General features: G+C 49.7%; 1 long non-coding RNA gene across 1 annotated transcript; it reads left to right on the forward strand.

Moving 5' to 3' along the window:
- Positions 1 to 1,152: 1,152 nt before the first annotated feature.
- On the forward strand, positions 1,153 to 2,227 carry LOC140684544 (uncharacterized). The gene is made up of 2 exons (XR_012056932.1): positions 1,153 to 1,409; positions 1,962 to 2,227. It is a non-coding gene; the product is annotated as an uncharacterized lncRNA (long non-coding RNA).
- The last annotated feature ends 12,044 nt before the right edge of the window (positions 2,228 to 14,271 follow it).

Raw genomic sequence — 14,271 nt, forward strand, 5'->3', positions numbered from 1 at the left:
TCCTGATGTGTGCATATGGAGCATGAGGGGGCCATAAACCCATCGGTAGGACTGAGAGGGGAAAAAAGAAAAGTCCTGCTGGAGTTTTAGCACTGTGGCCTGAGGGTTTCTAACCTCTGAGGACTGGCTTAGCTTTGGATGAGGGAAAGCCTGGGAGAAGAGGATTTGGGGTCCATGAGCAACGCCCGCATCTCACACCGTGGGGCTGGAGCCTCTGGGTGCAGAGAGACACGGGCTGCTGCTCCCAGCCCTGGGGAGGGGTTGCTAACACCAGGGATTGATGTTTATCATCCAGGTGCCCAGGGGAGACTTGGGTGCTCAAGGCTCCTTTATTTTTAGCTGGATAATGGAGACAGTGATGTGGGAAGAGGGGAGGGAGAAGGTAGGGCTGTATCTGCTGAGATATTCAAGTTCCTTATTTGTAATTCCTGGTAAAGAAGTTCTGGATATGTGAGGGGGTTTACATATATTTATGTATATTTTTATATGGGTGTTTATATCCCATCCATGTTCTGGTATATAAATATATATAAATATATAATTACACACAGGGAAGGATATATTGCAAATATTCCCTTAGCTCCTTCTGCCCCTCTTGAAGAAGAGCTTTAAGGTGTGGATGTGACACTTGGGGACACGGTTTAGTGATGACCTTGGCAGTTTTGGGCAGAGTATTTGGACTCCATGATCTTAAAGAGCTTTTCTAGTTCTACAGTTCTGTATTTCTCCTAGTGGTTGGCATCTCCAGCCCACAGCTTTTCCAATCCTGTGCTGGGTTTTGCCTTTCCCCACACCATGGATGTGTTTGTGGAGGCAATCACAGATCTCTGTGACCTCTGCATGTCCCTGTTAAGTTATTGGATCCAAAATTATTGTTGGGTCCCAAATTATTTCTGCTCTGGGATAAGAAACTCAGGGTATCCCCCAGACTCTCAGCTGGAGGTGGCAGGGATCCTTTTTTTGGGGTGAGGATGAGGTGCTTTGGGGGCACCTGTTTGCCTGGGCACCCCAAATTTCTGCCAAGCCCTTAAGTGGGAATGCTGCCCATGGAGTGGGTGTTTATCCAGCCCCTGTTCCCAGCAGCCTCAGCCAGGTCATGTCCTGGTGATCCATTAACCAGGGGGGGAGAGAGGCCCCTGTGCAAACCTTGGCATCTGCAGTGGAGCTGCTTGGAAAGCAGCCAGTGCTGCTCTTCCCTGGCCATCCACAAAATAAAAAAACCCCAAGGATTCATCAAAAAGGGAGCCATTTCATGGAAATGCTGGTGGCAAAGTGCCATAGTGAGGGGGAACAAGAAAGGAGGCACAGCAACCTTGGATAATGCTGAGACAACCCTGCTGGGATGGATCATGCTTGCTCTGAGATGGCTTTTCACCAGGAATTTTGGAAGGAATTTTGCATTATTTAAGGTATATAATGAAATTTGGGAAGGGCACAAGGGGTATTCTTCATGCTGGGGCTGTTTTCTCACTGGGTAACCACAAATTTCCAGTACTGGTAGCCCAGGAATCCCAGGAAACTCTCAGAAATGGCAGCAGGAGAAATCTTATCCCATTTCCCCCCTACTCCCAAGCCCCTGCCCTCTTGGAACTCCTTGTGTCAGGAAATGTGCAGGAAAACTGGTGCATTTCTGGTGATCTGAGCTCCCTCAGCCAAGACAAGACCCGGCTTGCAAAGAATGTGGGTAATTTATGTGTGGATAATAACAGAGGGAGAGCAGCATGCAAAAGGAGTTTGTCTCTCATTCCCCTCAGCCCTGCTCCTGAGACTTTGCCCTACCCAGAAAAGTTATTCCTGACTATCCCAGGGGGATTAATTCACGTGAGACCTTCCTGAGTCCTCCCTTTTGCTCTAATCAATCCGCTGTGGATCCAATCGCTAGATCAGGTAAAAGAAACCAAACAAAAATTACTTTTCTCCCCAAAGTCCCCCTAAACCTATATTCTTTTGCATCCTTGCAGATCCTAGGCTGGCTTTTCCCTACAGACTGGTCCTTGGGAACACAGGAGAAATAAATCCAGCTTCCAAGTCCAATGTAATAACTCACTCTCCAAACCCCTCCTGATGCTGGCAGAAACCAGAAGCCCTGACACATTTATTTGGTTTTCTTTTTTTTTTTTTTTTTTTTTTACATAGAAAAGTCCTAGCAAGGGCAAATATAGAACTTGTGAGAGGTCTCATGGCAGAGGAAGAGCTTCAATAAAGAGATTTATTACCTGAAACAGCAGGAGAAGGCCTGGGAGCTTTGCACTGTGTAGCACAACTCTGAAAAGGAAAATCCTTTAAAAGGTGCCCTTTTGGGTGAGAGGAACCTTGGCAGCTTCAGGTCTGATTGGGAAAATAACACAGGGAACTCTACAAGGCTCGGATATTTTCTTTTCCCCCCTCTCTCCATCTCAAAAGGGGACTGATCTGTGCCTGTTCAGAGCAGGGAGGGGTTAAGTCTAACCCTGAATTCCTCACTCCAGCCCCAACACCACATCCATGGATAATGTGCCTTTAATTACTGTTAATTACTTAATCCTGTTCTCCAGCTCTGCTTAAGACTCTGCCTTAATTGCTGACAAACAAGCTCTGGGCATGCACAGGGTGTAATGGAGACAGCAAGTTCCCTAAATCCCATTCCCTGCAGGTTTGGCCCCTCCTTCCCCACCTTTCCCTGCAGATCGAATTCCCAGTGGTTTGCTTCAGGCTTCCCGTGGCAGTTTTCCAGGTGATTTTCAGGCTGACCTGATGGCACCAGGTCTTGCTTCAGGCTGCTCTCACCTCCCTGGGGATTAGCAAGGCATGGGACATCATTTCCAGCAGCTCCAGGGGGACATCCCAAGCAGGTGGGATGGGAGAGTCCCTTCCCCTGCAGGAGAAATGGGAAGCAAGAAGAGAGAATGAAACCCTAGCCTTGGCTGAGCTGGGTGCAGCAAGTTCTGTGAGAAAAGAACGGCGTGAAAAATTCAGTTTTAAGCCCAGACTGCTCAGGGCAAGGCCTAATGTCTTAGAGGGAAAGCAGCAAGTCCTCACTGTGGAAGAATTACAAGGAAATCGACTTCTGAAACAAAACAGTGGCAGAATCTCCAATCAGCACCGGCTGCAAGCAACAAAATCAATCCCAATCACATTTTTCCAGCCAGGCTGTTCGTCAGACACGATCTTAGTGCAGGTTGGGAGGAGGAAGAAATACAAACTGGAATTCCTATGGGCAGAGCTGAGCAAATCCATGGATACAGCATCAAGCACCACATCGGCCAAAACACAGGAAAGCCCCATGGCAACCATTCCCAGGATGAGACAGGAGGAGAGGATCAGAATTACGAAATCCCAGAATAATTTGGGTTGCAAAGACCTTAAATCTCATCCCATTCCACCTCTTGCAGGGCAGGGACACCTTCCACTAGCCCAGGGTGCTCCAAGCTCCATCCAAGTTGGCCTGGGACACTTCCAGGGATACAGGGGCAGCCATGGCTGCTCTGGTGCCACCAGCCCTGGCTCGGCAGGGCTGTGGCGGGGGCATGCAGAGTGGGATTTCCCCTCTCTGGATATCCCCACAACATCAGCTCCATCCCCCCCAGCCATGAACGAGAGGCAGAAAAAGGCTCCTCAGGGAAGAGAAATGGGGGAGAGGGGGTCCCTGAGCCCAGTTTGGCTCCCAGAATGTATCAGGCAGGAATGAAGCACTGCAGGGCACCTGCAGATGTGGGATTACTGCAGCAACAGGTCTGGCAGTGCAGGTTGCTCTCAGTCATCACCACAAACCAGTCACAAGGGCTGGGACATCTCCCAGTTATTCCAAGTGTTCCAGGTGAAATCCAAACCCTCCCACTTCAGTTCCAGCACCTCAGCAAGGTCCATCCCTGCCCAGGGGATTAATGCAGGGAGAATCACGAGGACTGTGACTCTTGCCTTCCCTGAAATGCCAGCTCCTCCACGTGTTGCCAGCTCCTGGGAATTTCAACCCAAGCTTTGTGATTTAGAACAAGTTCCACATCCTGGGGGTAACTTTTTATGCTGAGGAGCCCCACCTTCCCTCTCAGATGTCAGAAGGGGAACTTGCAGCCTCCTGGGTGATGCAGCAGATTGGAAAGAAGCCAGTGCTTAGCATTAAAAAAAAAACCAAAAAAAACCAAAAAAACAACCACCACCAAAAAAACCAAACAAAAACCAAACAAAAAAACCCCCAACCAAACAACAAACTCAAATTAAAAATGAACTCCTGAGTTTTACTCCTGTTTCAGGGTTTTGCAACAGCTTGCTGGAAGTGGTTTTGTCCCTTCTAACAGCAGAAGTTGCATCAGAAGTTGTGCTAACAAGTAATGTAGGACAGTCAGAGGAAACAGAGGGTGACTGCAGGGACCAATCCCCAGCAGGCTGAGGTTTTCCACCCCCGAGGTCACTTGAGAGCTGGAGATAAAACCCTGTTCTCCCAGAGGTTTGAGCTTGTCCCTGTCCCACTTTGAGAGACACGGAGAGAGTTGCACCCCACCACCGTGTCTGTAATAATCACTGTCTTGAGGGTGAGATTCTGAGCTATGAAATTCCCAAAGTGCAGAGTGAAAAATTAGGTGTTATGCTTCTTTTCCAATGAAAAAAAAAAGAGACCTTAAACACCAGCAAGTGTGGTAAACCCCTGTGGGAGCCATCCCAGCTGACCCAAACACTGCCTGCTCTCATTCTTGGCACCAGAGACATCCCTAAAATGGGATCCCAGGCCCTAAAGCTTTGTCTGGGGTGCAAGGTTGCCGTGACAAAGCCAGGGTGCATTTCCCAGGTGGGAAAAGTTCCTGTGCCCTCACTTTTTGTTCCTGGCTGCAGTGGGGTGCTGGGCAGTGTTGGGTGCTCCATCCCTGCCTGCAGACTGAATAAATTAAATTCCAGTTGTTGGAACTCAAACTGTCCCTCGGACATTTTTGGAGGTTCCGGGTGCAGGTCAGAAGCATTTGAGACCGTGGCAGGCAGCTGGAAACAGCTGTGATTTTGGGTTTGAACCATGGAACGATTTACCAACCTTGCAGGAGAACAAGAAGTCACAAAAGTTTAGATGTTATAGTAGAAGTAGTTATAAAGTAAGAATTTTTTAGTATTGTACAAGGGGGTTTTAACACCTGTACAGGGGGGTTTTAGGTCTTGTACATGGGGGTCAGAGGGTTTAAGATGGAAGGATTTGGGCTGGTCCTGTTCCTACTCTTTCTTCTTCCTTGCCTCCATGTTCTTGGTGATGTTGGCACTCACAGATTGGTTTAGAGTAGAAAAGCACCATTTAATATAGGTAATAGGCATTGGGGAAAAACTGTACCCATGTAACACGTAATGTACCATATAAAAGACAGCAGCAGCCCTGGGTGGAGGGAGAAGAAGCAGTCGGGAGTCAGAGAGGATGGGGAATGTGGCAGAGCAGGGCTCATCCATCCTGATCCCTTGGGAGATGGATCCTGCCCAGGGAAAAGCTGCCAACATAAAAAAGCAGGAGCACCCTGAGGAATTTGTGATGTTCCCCAGCCCTCAATGTCTGAATAGCCCTGGCTCTACCAGATGTAGATCTGAGAGATCTGAGAAATCCTGTGCAGGGGCTGGGAAGGGAAAGGGAAGGACTGATGAGACCAGGAAAACCAAGATTCCTGTCCCAGTGTCACTGGCCTCTCCCTGACCCCATCACACCCTATCCCAGAGGAGGTCCAGAACATCGCCCCAGCTCCAGGGAGGGAGATAAATGAGATTTTGGGGTGGGCTGGGGGGAGCAGCACATCCCCAGGGTAGGGGGTGACCCTGGTTTTGCCTTCTTTGCCACTCAAGCCGGGCATCTCCCCTGGAGAACCCCCTCATTCTCCAGCCACCTGGACAGAGGATGGACGTGCTGAGGGATGCCTTGGTGGCATCTGGAGTGGCCCAGGGAAGGAGAAAGCCCCTCCCAGTGGCCCACAGCCCCCTCTGAGGAATTCAAGCTATGCAGGGAGCAGAGGTCGCAGCAATCAGGTGCAATGTAAAAGGGAAAGATAAACCCCATAAATCAGGCGGTGGGAAGGGGAGGAGGGCACAAGTGCACAGAGCTGCAGGAGGATGGTACAAGGAAACCCACCCCGGGCAGAGGGAGGGGGAGGTGAAGGATAACCCTGGAGCAGCCTGGAGAGGGGGGATGTCCAGGGAAAGGGGGGCCAAAAGCATTCTCAGTGGGGGAAGTCCTCTCAGTGTAAAAAAAAACAAAAACAAAAAAAACAACAAAACAACAAAAAAAGCAAAATGTGGGGGGAGAAACAGAAGCAGTGGGTTAAGCATAGAGATATAAAGCCCTCAAAATACCATTTTACTTCAATTTTAGTCTATTTTTTTATATTACTGCCATAATGGAAGATGGAAGGAGACATAAAACTCTCCTTGAAGAACATCACAGATAAAGTATTTTATAACATAAATTATTTTTCTGCTTAGACAGGAGACTGCCCTAAAGCTGGAAGCTCCATTGTGCAAGCCTCCATCCCTGTGGTTCCAGCTTTCCACATGATGCTGCATGTCCATCCACCCTGGAGATATCCTGGAGATGGATGGATGGATGGATGGATGGATGGATGGATGGATGGATGGATGGATGGATGGATGGATGGATGGATGGATGGATGGATGGATGAAGGGAGGGATGGAGGGATGGACAACTTTGCAACCTAGCTGGTGATTGCACCCCTTTCCTGAGCCCTCCAGGAGAAAATGTATCCAGGCACATTTTTGGGACACAGGAGTAGTAATAAGCTCTTGGTGAAAATCCATGTTAGTCGCCATTATGTGTGATCATGAGGGTGGTAAAAAGCCTACACCAGATGCTCTGGATCTCATCCCACCTGGTCTGGTCAGATCTGGTGCACCTTGGGAGGGATGATGCCAACAGAATCCCAGCTTCCACAACAGGATACTGAGACCCAGCTCCCGTGCAAAGTGAGAAGGAAGATGTGAGTCTGGAGGAGCAGATGGGAAATGTGACCCTTGGGGCCACTGAAAATAAAGAGGGAACCGTGTGGTCTTGTGGCTTTTAGCTTGATTTCACACACAAGTGGATCTTAAAGTGCACCATCCCTGTCCTGAGAAACTCTGGAGCCTCTGGCCAGTGTCCCCCAGCCCTGGCAGAGTAGCTGGAGCCTTGCTGACATGGAGCGCCCACAAGCCATGCGAAAATAGGTGACTCGCTGGAGGAGAAAGAGAAAAAGCTATAAATATCCTGAGTGAGGGAAGAATTCATCACTCACTCACTCAGCCTTTATTATACATCACAGAGAGCTGTTACACAAACCCCTGCCACAAAGAGAGGCCCAGGCATGAATCACTCCCCGTGAGATATCCAAGAATCCAGCCAGAGGCGAAACCCAAATGGACCCAGACAGCCTTGGAGCCTCTGTTCCAACCACGATCTCCTCTTTATGTTCCTGTGATAATCCAGGAGACACTGTCCTTTTGGGAAAGATATCCAGGGGCAGAAAAGAGAAATCATCTCCCTCTGAAGGACTTCTAATTCAAAAAGACTGAAGGGGAGCAGTGACCATCCCCAGCCTAAAAGATCAGGGGAAAGGGGTTTTTAGGCTGGATAAAATAGAAGAGAGAGGGATCAGCGTGACAAGCCACTCTCTCTTCCTCCATGGGCTCCCACTGTGCCTCATGTGACTTTTCCAGCCCGAAAGAAGTGCACCTCCCTGTTCAAAGCCAATTAATGAATTCATGGAATCACAGAATGGTTTGGGTTGGAAAGGACCTTAGAGATCATCAAATTCCAACCCCCTGCCATGGACATCTTACTTTTCCCCTTAGTTCCCTGATGGAGAGGAGGAAAGGATCAGCTGAAAGTTAAAGTCTGAAGGCCGCCAGGATGAAACCTGTTCTTCACAATCCAGGATCAGGGAGAGGGCTGGACACTGAGATAAGGCAGATGCCTAGAATAACCCAAATAGCTGAGATAACCCCTGGTCTGGGCCTGGCACATCCATCCATCTCTGACCTGGGGCCAGGAGCCTGCTCTGACCTGACCCAAGCCCAGACACCACAGCCACTCCACCTTCCAGATCCCAGGGTTCCTCCAGGCAGGGTCAAGGTCTTGGAATCCTGAATCCAGAGGATACAGGATGGTGACAGGGGCTGAGGCTGTTGGCTCTGAGCTCTGCTGGAGCTCCCCTGAAGGCAGTGAGGTGGGGTTAAATGGGTTCTGACCAGCAGGGCACACAGGGAAGTGTTGGCAGTGACAAGCTGGGACACCAGCTGTGCAGTGGAGCTTCTCCAGTGTCTTTGCTCACGTGACACCCCCAAGCCAGTGGGATGCTCCTCTCCAAAAGGTCAGGGATGGGCTTTGGAGGGGGCTCTGCATGAATTTATTCCCCTGATGAGCTCATGTCTTGGCAGGAGAAAGCTGCAGATGAAGCTGAGTGGTTTCTCATCAGTCTCATCCATGGCTCAAGCAATGCTGCCCAGTCCTTTGCTCCAGGTGGAAGAGATGGTGAGGGCCTGTTTTTCAGCTTCTCCTAATTTTCTTATCTCTTCTCCCACTTCCTCAGAGCCTACAGGGCTGCAACCAAGTCACCTCTGAAATATGGGCCCTTGTTCATCACTGTGTCAAACCATTTCCCTGAATAATCATAGTTAAAGCCAAAGCTGAAGCCCCACAGCTTCCCTGCCCTGGAATTCCAAGGGTGGAGAGCCCTGGAGGGGACGGCAGTTCTGCTGACACCACAGAAGGGATGGATGGGATGGGAAAAATGGATCAGAGGTGTCTTTGCTTGTTGTGGGCACTTTGGTGCCTCTTGCAAGGAGAGGCTCAGAGTGCAGGGCAGGCGCCCACAGGAGGCTGCAGGAGCCAGCAAGCTCTGCTCCTGTCATAATTCCTCTCAGGAAAAACAGCTCCCAGCACTGGGAACCTTAACTGGACTTGCACCCAGGTGCAAGCACTTCCCAGGCTGGCATGTAAAGGCAATCTCTGCTTTCATCCCACTCCATTCTTCACCTGACCCCTCAGAGCCTCGGTCCCCCAGCCCCCTGGGAGATCTCAAGAGCCCTGCCCCTCCAAGAATGCCAGCTAGTCCAGCTTGCTTTGCCCTGCTGTACAGGCACATAGCTGCTTTGAGAGACACTTGCTGTGCTAGCAGCCAGCCACTGCACCTAGTTTCCTCTCCTAGATTAGTCATTCTTCCCAAATTTCCTTCTTTTGTGTGGGGATTCCCTCTGCTTCCTGCTACAGGCTTCATTTTCCCTGTTCTGTGAGCACTTGGAAGTATTTGTACTGCCAGGGAGGCTAGTTCATCTGTTCAGCTATTTTTATTCCTCCTGCTGTAGCATCTAAAGAATTGTTTTTCCAGAATAATCTCTGCAGGTCAGGAAGGGAAAGAAATCATCTTGGATACAGCTGAATGGATTGAAAGCAGTTTCCTACACAACAGGACCCCATCATCCTGCTGAAGTCTTTAATATTGATACTCCATAACTCGATGATCCTTGTGGGTCCCTTCCAATTTCAGGATATTCTACGATTTAAGTGGCAGAAACTCAAAACAGAGCCATGTTCTTTAAGACATCAGGTCCCGGTGTCAAAGGTGCCAATGCTGGAATTGTGGTGCATCCACTGCACCTCTGAGGACTAAAGGGTTTTGATTTCTTTCCAGAACTATTAAACCTCAGCCGAGCATCCCACAAAATTGCTCTTGCTCTCAGCATGCCCAGGCCTGGCACCAGGAAACAAGCCCTGCCCATGGCAGGGAAGTTGGAATGAAGCGATCTCTGAAATCCCTGCCAGCCCAAACCATCCTGCAATTCTGCGCTCAAGCCTCTGCAAATGCAGATTCCTTTGGAAAAGGATAACCAAAATATTTCTGGGCTCAGCTCATTCTCCGTGGCTGCATCAGTATTTGGGGAGTCAGGCTCCCTCCTGCCGCTCCTTGGAGGCAGCGTGGCCATGCTGCAGCAAACCCAGCCTTGCCCACCAGTGTGGGATGTGTGGAGCATCCCTCATGCTCTGCCTGCAGGGACACGCCTGGAATTCCTGCTCCAAGCCAGGGACTGGCTGCTTCTGGCAGAGCTGTGCCCAGGAGATGAAGGTTTGCAAACTCCTTTTCCCTGGCCCCTTCCTCTGAGCTCAGTCTGCTCCCAGCAAGCCCCAACGCCTCCCCTGTGCCCAGCCATCCCTGCTCCAGGGGGATCCCAGCCCCACATGGATGGATCAGCCTGCACCTCCTGGGTAATTTCACAGGAGACAAGTCCAAATTGGAGCGCCCTTCTCAATTGCCTCTGTGGGTGCTTGTAAGGCCATGCTGTGCTGAGCCCAAGTGCCAAAATGTGTTCTCCTCGTTGCATTCAACCAAAATATCCCCACGGCTGTTCCTGAGGGAGAACATTCCCTTTAGGCTTGAGCTACACATCTGGGCCAGGAAGAGGAACAGCAAACAAGTGGAGTTCTGGAGCAGAAGAGCCTTTTCTGGGTATTGTTGATGCTCTCTCTCACTTGTGGGACACGTCTGAAGGCCTGCCTTAAACACCCCAAGCTTCAAAACACTGTATTTTTCCTCATAGTAGCTTTCAAAATACAGTATTTTACCTCATAGTTGATGTATGGAAGATGGTGCATTCCAAAGCTTCTTTAAACATGTTTAAAAAAAAGGTGTTTGGGGTGTTTGGAAGATGGCACATTCCAAAGCTGTTTTCAACCTGGGTGAGGTTTAAAACTCAGCCTTCTGTCCTCAAGAGTGTGAGCAGGCTGAAGCTGCTGGTTCAGAAGAACCCTTGCAGCAGCTCAGTGCCCCTTGGTGGCCTCTCCCCTCCAGTTTGGCTGTGGTGGGGCTGCCAGAGCTGGTGAAGTGCTGTGTTCCAGCTGCAGCTCCTCCTTGGATCGCATCCTTACTGCCCAGCTCCTCCCTGGGCAAGCTGAGGGCAGCCCTGCCTCTCCTTCCTCATGCACACAGCACATCAGAGTCAGATCCAGCCTTGGACCAGCCTCAGTTCTGCCCCTTCCCTCCCTGTTTTCACCATGAGGGGTGTCCAATAAATATCTCATCCCCATCAGGACTCGCCCCAAAGCTTCTGGGCTGGGGGTGTGTGGCCACAGATTTCTCTTAATCCTCTGGCCTCTTCCCTGTCCAGGGCATCACCTGAACCCTGACACAGCCCTGCTGTTGCTCTCCCAGCCTTTGATCATTCATTCCCAGCCGGACAGATTCTCCCTGTTAGGAATTCCAGGCCTCTAATTGGATTGAGAGCCAGGCCTGCACCTTCCCCTGTAATTTAGCTTTAATTAATGCCCATTTATTATTAACTGTTTTCAGCTGGGCTTAGGCTCAATATCAACTGGTTATTATGCAGAGGCCAGCACGGATTGTTTTCATCTCCTTTATTACCCATTTCAGCAATTTCCTCCCTCCCCTGTTGACAGATGCCCACAGAATGTGCATGATCAGCATAAAGGATCCCTGTGAAGGAACAACGGGGCTTTCAAAGCCACCAAAACCCCGGAAAAGCCTCCACACGTCCCCAGGTCAGTGCCCAAGGCATGTGGACAAAGGAAAATCTCCATGTTCCACAGGAGAAATACAGTTTATATTTTTTTTACTGGCGCACAAAATCTGTGATTGAGTGTGGAAATTACCCAGGAGCTATTTTGAAAGAACTGGGGCATTTTCATGTTCTTTTCCTATTTTCCATTAGCTCATTTCTAGCTTTAAGAAAATAAATAAATAAATAAACAAACAAATAAACAAACAAACAAATAAATAAATAAATAAATAAATAAATAAATAAATAAATAAATAAAAGGAACGGAAAGAGAAAGCTTTCCTTCTACTTCCTTTTATCACATTTCATTCCCCCCCCCCAAAAAAAAATAGAAGCAGTGAAAGTACAACACCACAAATCCAAGAAAACAGCAATATTTAGGAGAGGCCTTCAGAGCCTGGATAAAAAATAGGGAGCTGAAGAAGGAAGACGTAAAGATGAAAAAGATAATCAATTCCAACCCTTAACATAAACACTGCCAAAACCATGTCCCCAGGTGCCACTTCCACACACAGAACACTTTCAGCCTTCCACCACTGCCCTGGCCAGGCTTTCCATGAGGAAATTTCTCCTGATATCCAATCTAAACTGTCCTTCCTCCAAGCTGGCCAAGGCCATTGAAGGTGAAACTTGTCAGAGCTCCAGGTGGGCTCTGGAGCCAGCACCAGGCACCAAAACAAGCAAAAGTCTCCACTGCAAAGGGTGACAGTGACAATTTGTGAGGGAAAGCAACACTGGCAGAGGTGAGAAGAAGAGCTGAGGCATGGCAAAGCCCCTTGCTCCCCTGCTGGGGGTAGAAGAGCGTTTTGAGAAAGGTCAGGAAGTGTCAGAAGAGCAGAAACATCCCCAAGGAGGGATGCAATGTGTGAATGCAGGTAAAAAAACCCTAAAAAACAGTTACAACTGCTCGGGCTTGACATTTCCCCCACCCTTAGGGGATATTTCAGTTCACTGTTTCTTGACAATTGTTGTGAAACTGGCAGCTCTTGCCACATTTAGTGCTTTCTTCTCCTTGCTTTGTGCTAAGGTTGCAAAATCGGCCTCTGGTGTTTGGTGGGGAAAGAAATCAGCACTCCAGAGTTTCCAGGACTCAAAATCCCACCTTGCTCCAAAGCTCCCTTTGCCCCAGGGGTGTGGGGGACACTAAATCTCCTTAAAACCTTGAGTGACACCAGGCAGGCTCAGGTAGAGGTCCCTTAAAGCAGGTCGGGATGACAGGGGCATCCCAGGCACGTGCTGTGGCCTTGTGGAAATGGGAAAATAATGGAAAGGAGGGAGAAGTCTGTGCAGTGTTAAATGATCCCATCCCATCCCATCCCATCCCATCCCATCCCATCCCATCCCATCCCATCCCATCCCATCCCATCCCATCCCATCCCATCCCATCCCCAGCACAGCCCAAGAGCTGCCCCAGGACAATTACCTTGAGCCATCCAGCCGGGAGCTCTTCCCTACAAAAGCCTTTTTTGCTTTAATTACTCTCATTTGGAAGTCAGTTCAGAGCAGCTTTCCTGCCTGCAGCAGCCCTCGAGGGGCTGGAAAACAACAAAACTGTTTTCAGTTGCATATCAGCCCCCTCAGGCTTGACAAAAAATAGCGGAAATGCATCAACAAAACATTTTAAAGACACTTCCTAAAGATGTTTTCCCCAACTTGCTCTTACCCAGGCTTTTAGCACAGGCAACTGCCCAGCCCTCAAGGCTGGAAATAATCAGAGACCCATCATCATCATCAAAGGATCTGGGTAGGGAGAGACCTTCAAAACCATCCAGTTCCACCCCCCTGCCATGGCAGGGACACCTTCCATTGGCCCAGGTTGCCTCAAACCCCGTCCAGCCTGGCCTTGGGCACTGCCAGGGATCCAGGGGCAGCCACAGCTGCTCTGGGCACCCTGTGCCAGGACCTGCCCACCCTCACTGGGAACAATTCCTGCCCAATATCCCATCCATCCCTGCCCTCTGGCAGTGGGAAGACATCCCCTGTCTCCTGTCACTGCAGACCAGGACAGAAACCATCAATATTGGATGCTGCCTGTCCCAAGGGTGTTTTGGTAGCCAGGAGAAGCCTGACTGATGGTCCAGTGTGTTTTCATCCACAGCAGCTTGGACTACCAAAGCAATGGCTGCCTGTGGCCACAGCAGTTTATTTTGGGAGATCTGGAAGGCACAGTGTTTAGCATACTGGCAAGGAAGAGTTTCTGAAATATTTTATAGCACACGCCAATAAAAAAAAGCTGAGGTTTCAGCAAAACGTCACTACACCGGGAAAGTAAAATCAAGAGCAAGCCACACCTGTCCCCATCTCTGTTGACCCTCTCCTCCTCTCTGAATTCCTTTGGAGCTGAAGCAGTGACTGCCATGGTCTCTGGCTCTCCCGGGTATAAATCCATCAGGTTTCAGCCACTTCCGAGCCAGACTCTGAAAATAAGCTCTGCGTGGCCTTGCAGGTGACCCAGAACAAGCAACAGAGCAGAGTTTGGATCACAGCTTTTAAATCCTGGCTCTGCTCCTGCCAGCAGCCCTTGTCACCAGCTGATAACCAGAAGCAAAGGGCTGGATGTGGCACCAGTGCCCTGGAACAACAGCCTGTCCTGCAGGGAGCAGATGGCAGCCTGGACCTGGGCATCACCTCGGCTTGCTCAAGGCATTCCATGTCCAAGTCCTCTCCTGGCATGAATGGACCCATTTCCCATCCAGCAGGGGCTCTGCAGCAGCTTTGCACGGTGCCTTTTTCTGATTGAGGTAAAATCCAGGAGCAGCTGTGGTCGCCTTTCCT

Source organism: Taeniopygia guttata, chromosome 7 (assembly GCF_048771995.1).
Source record: "Taeniopygia guttata chromosome 7, bTaeGut7.mat, whole genome shotgun sequence".
NCBI lineage: Eukaryota > Metazoa > Chordata > Aves > Passeriformes > Estrildidae > Taeniopygia > Taeniopygia guttata.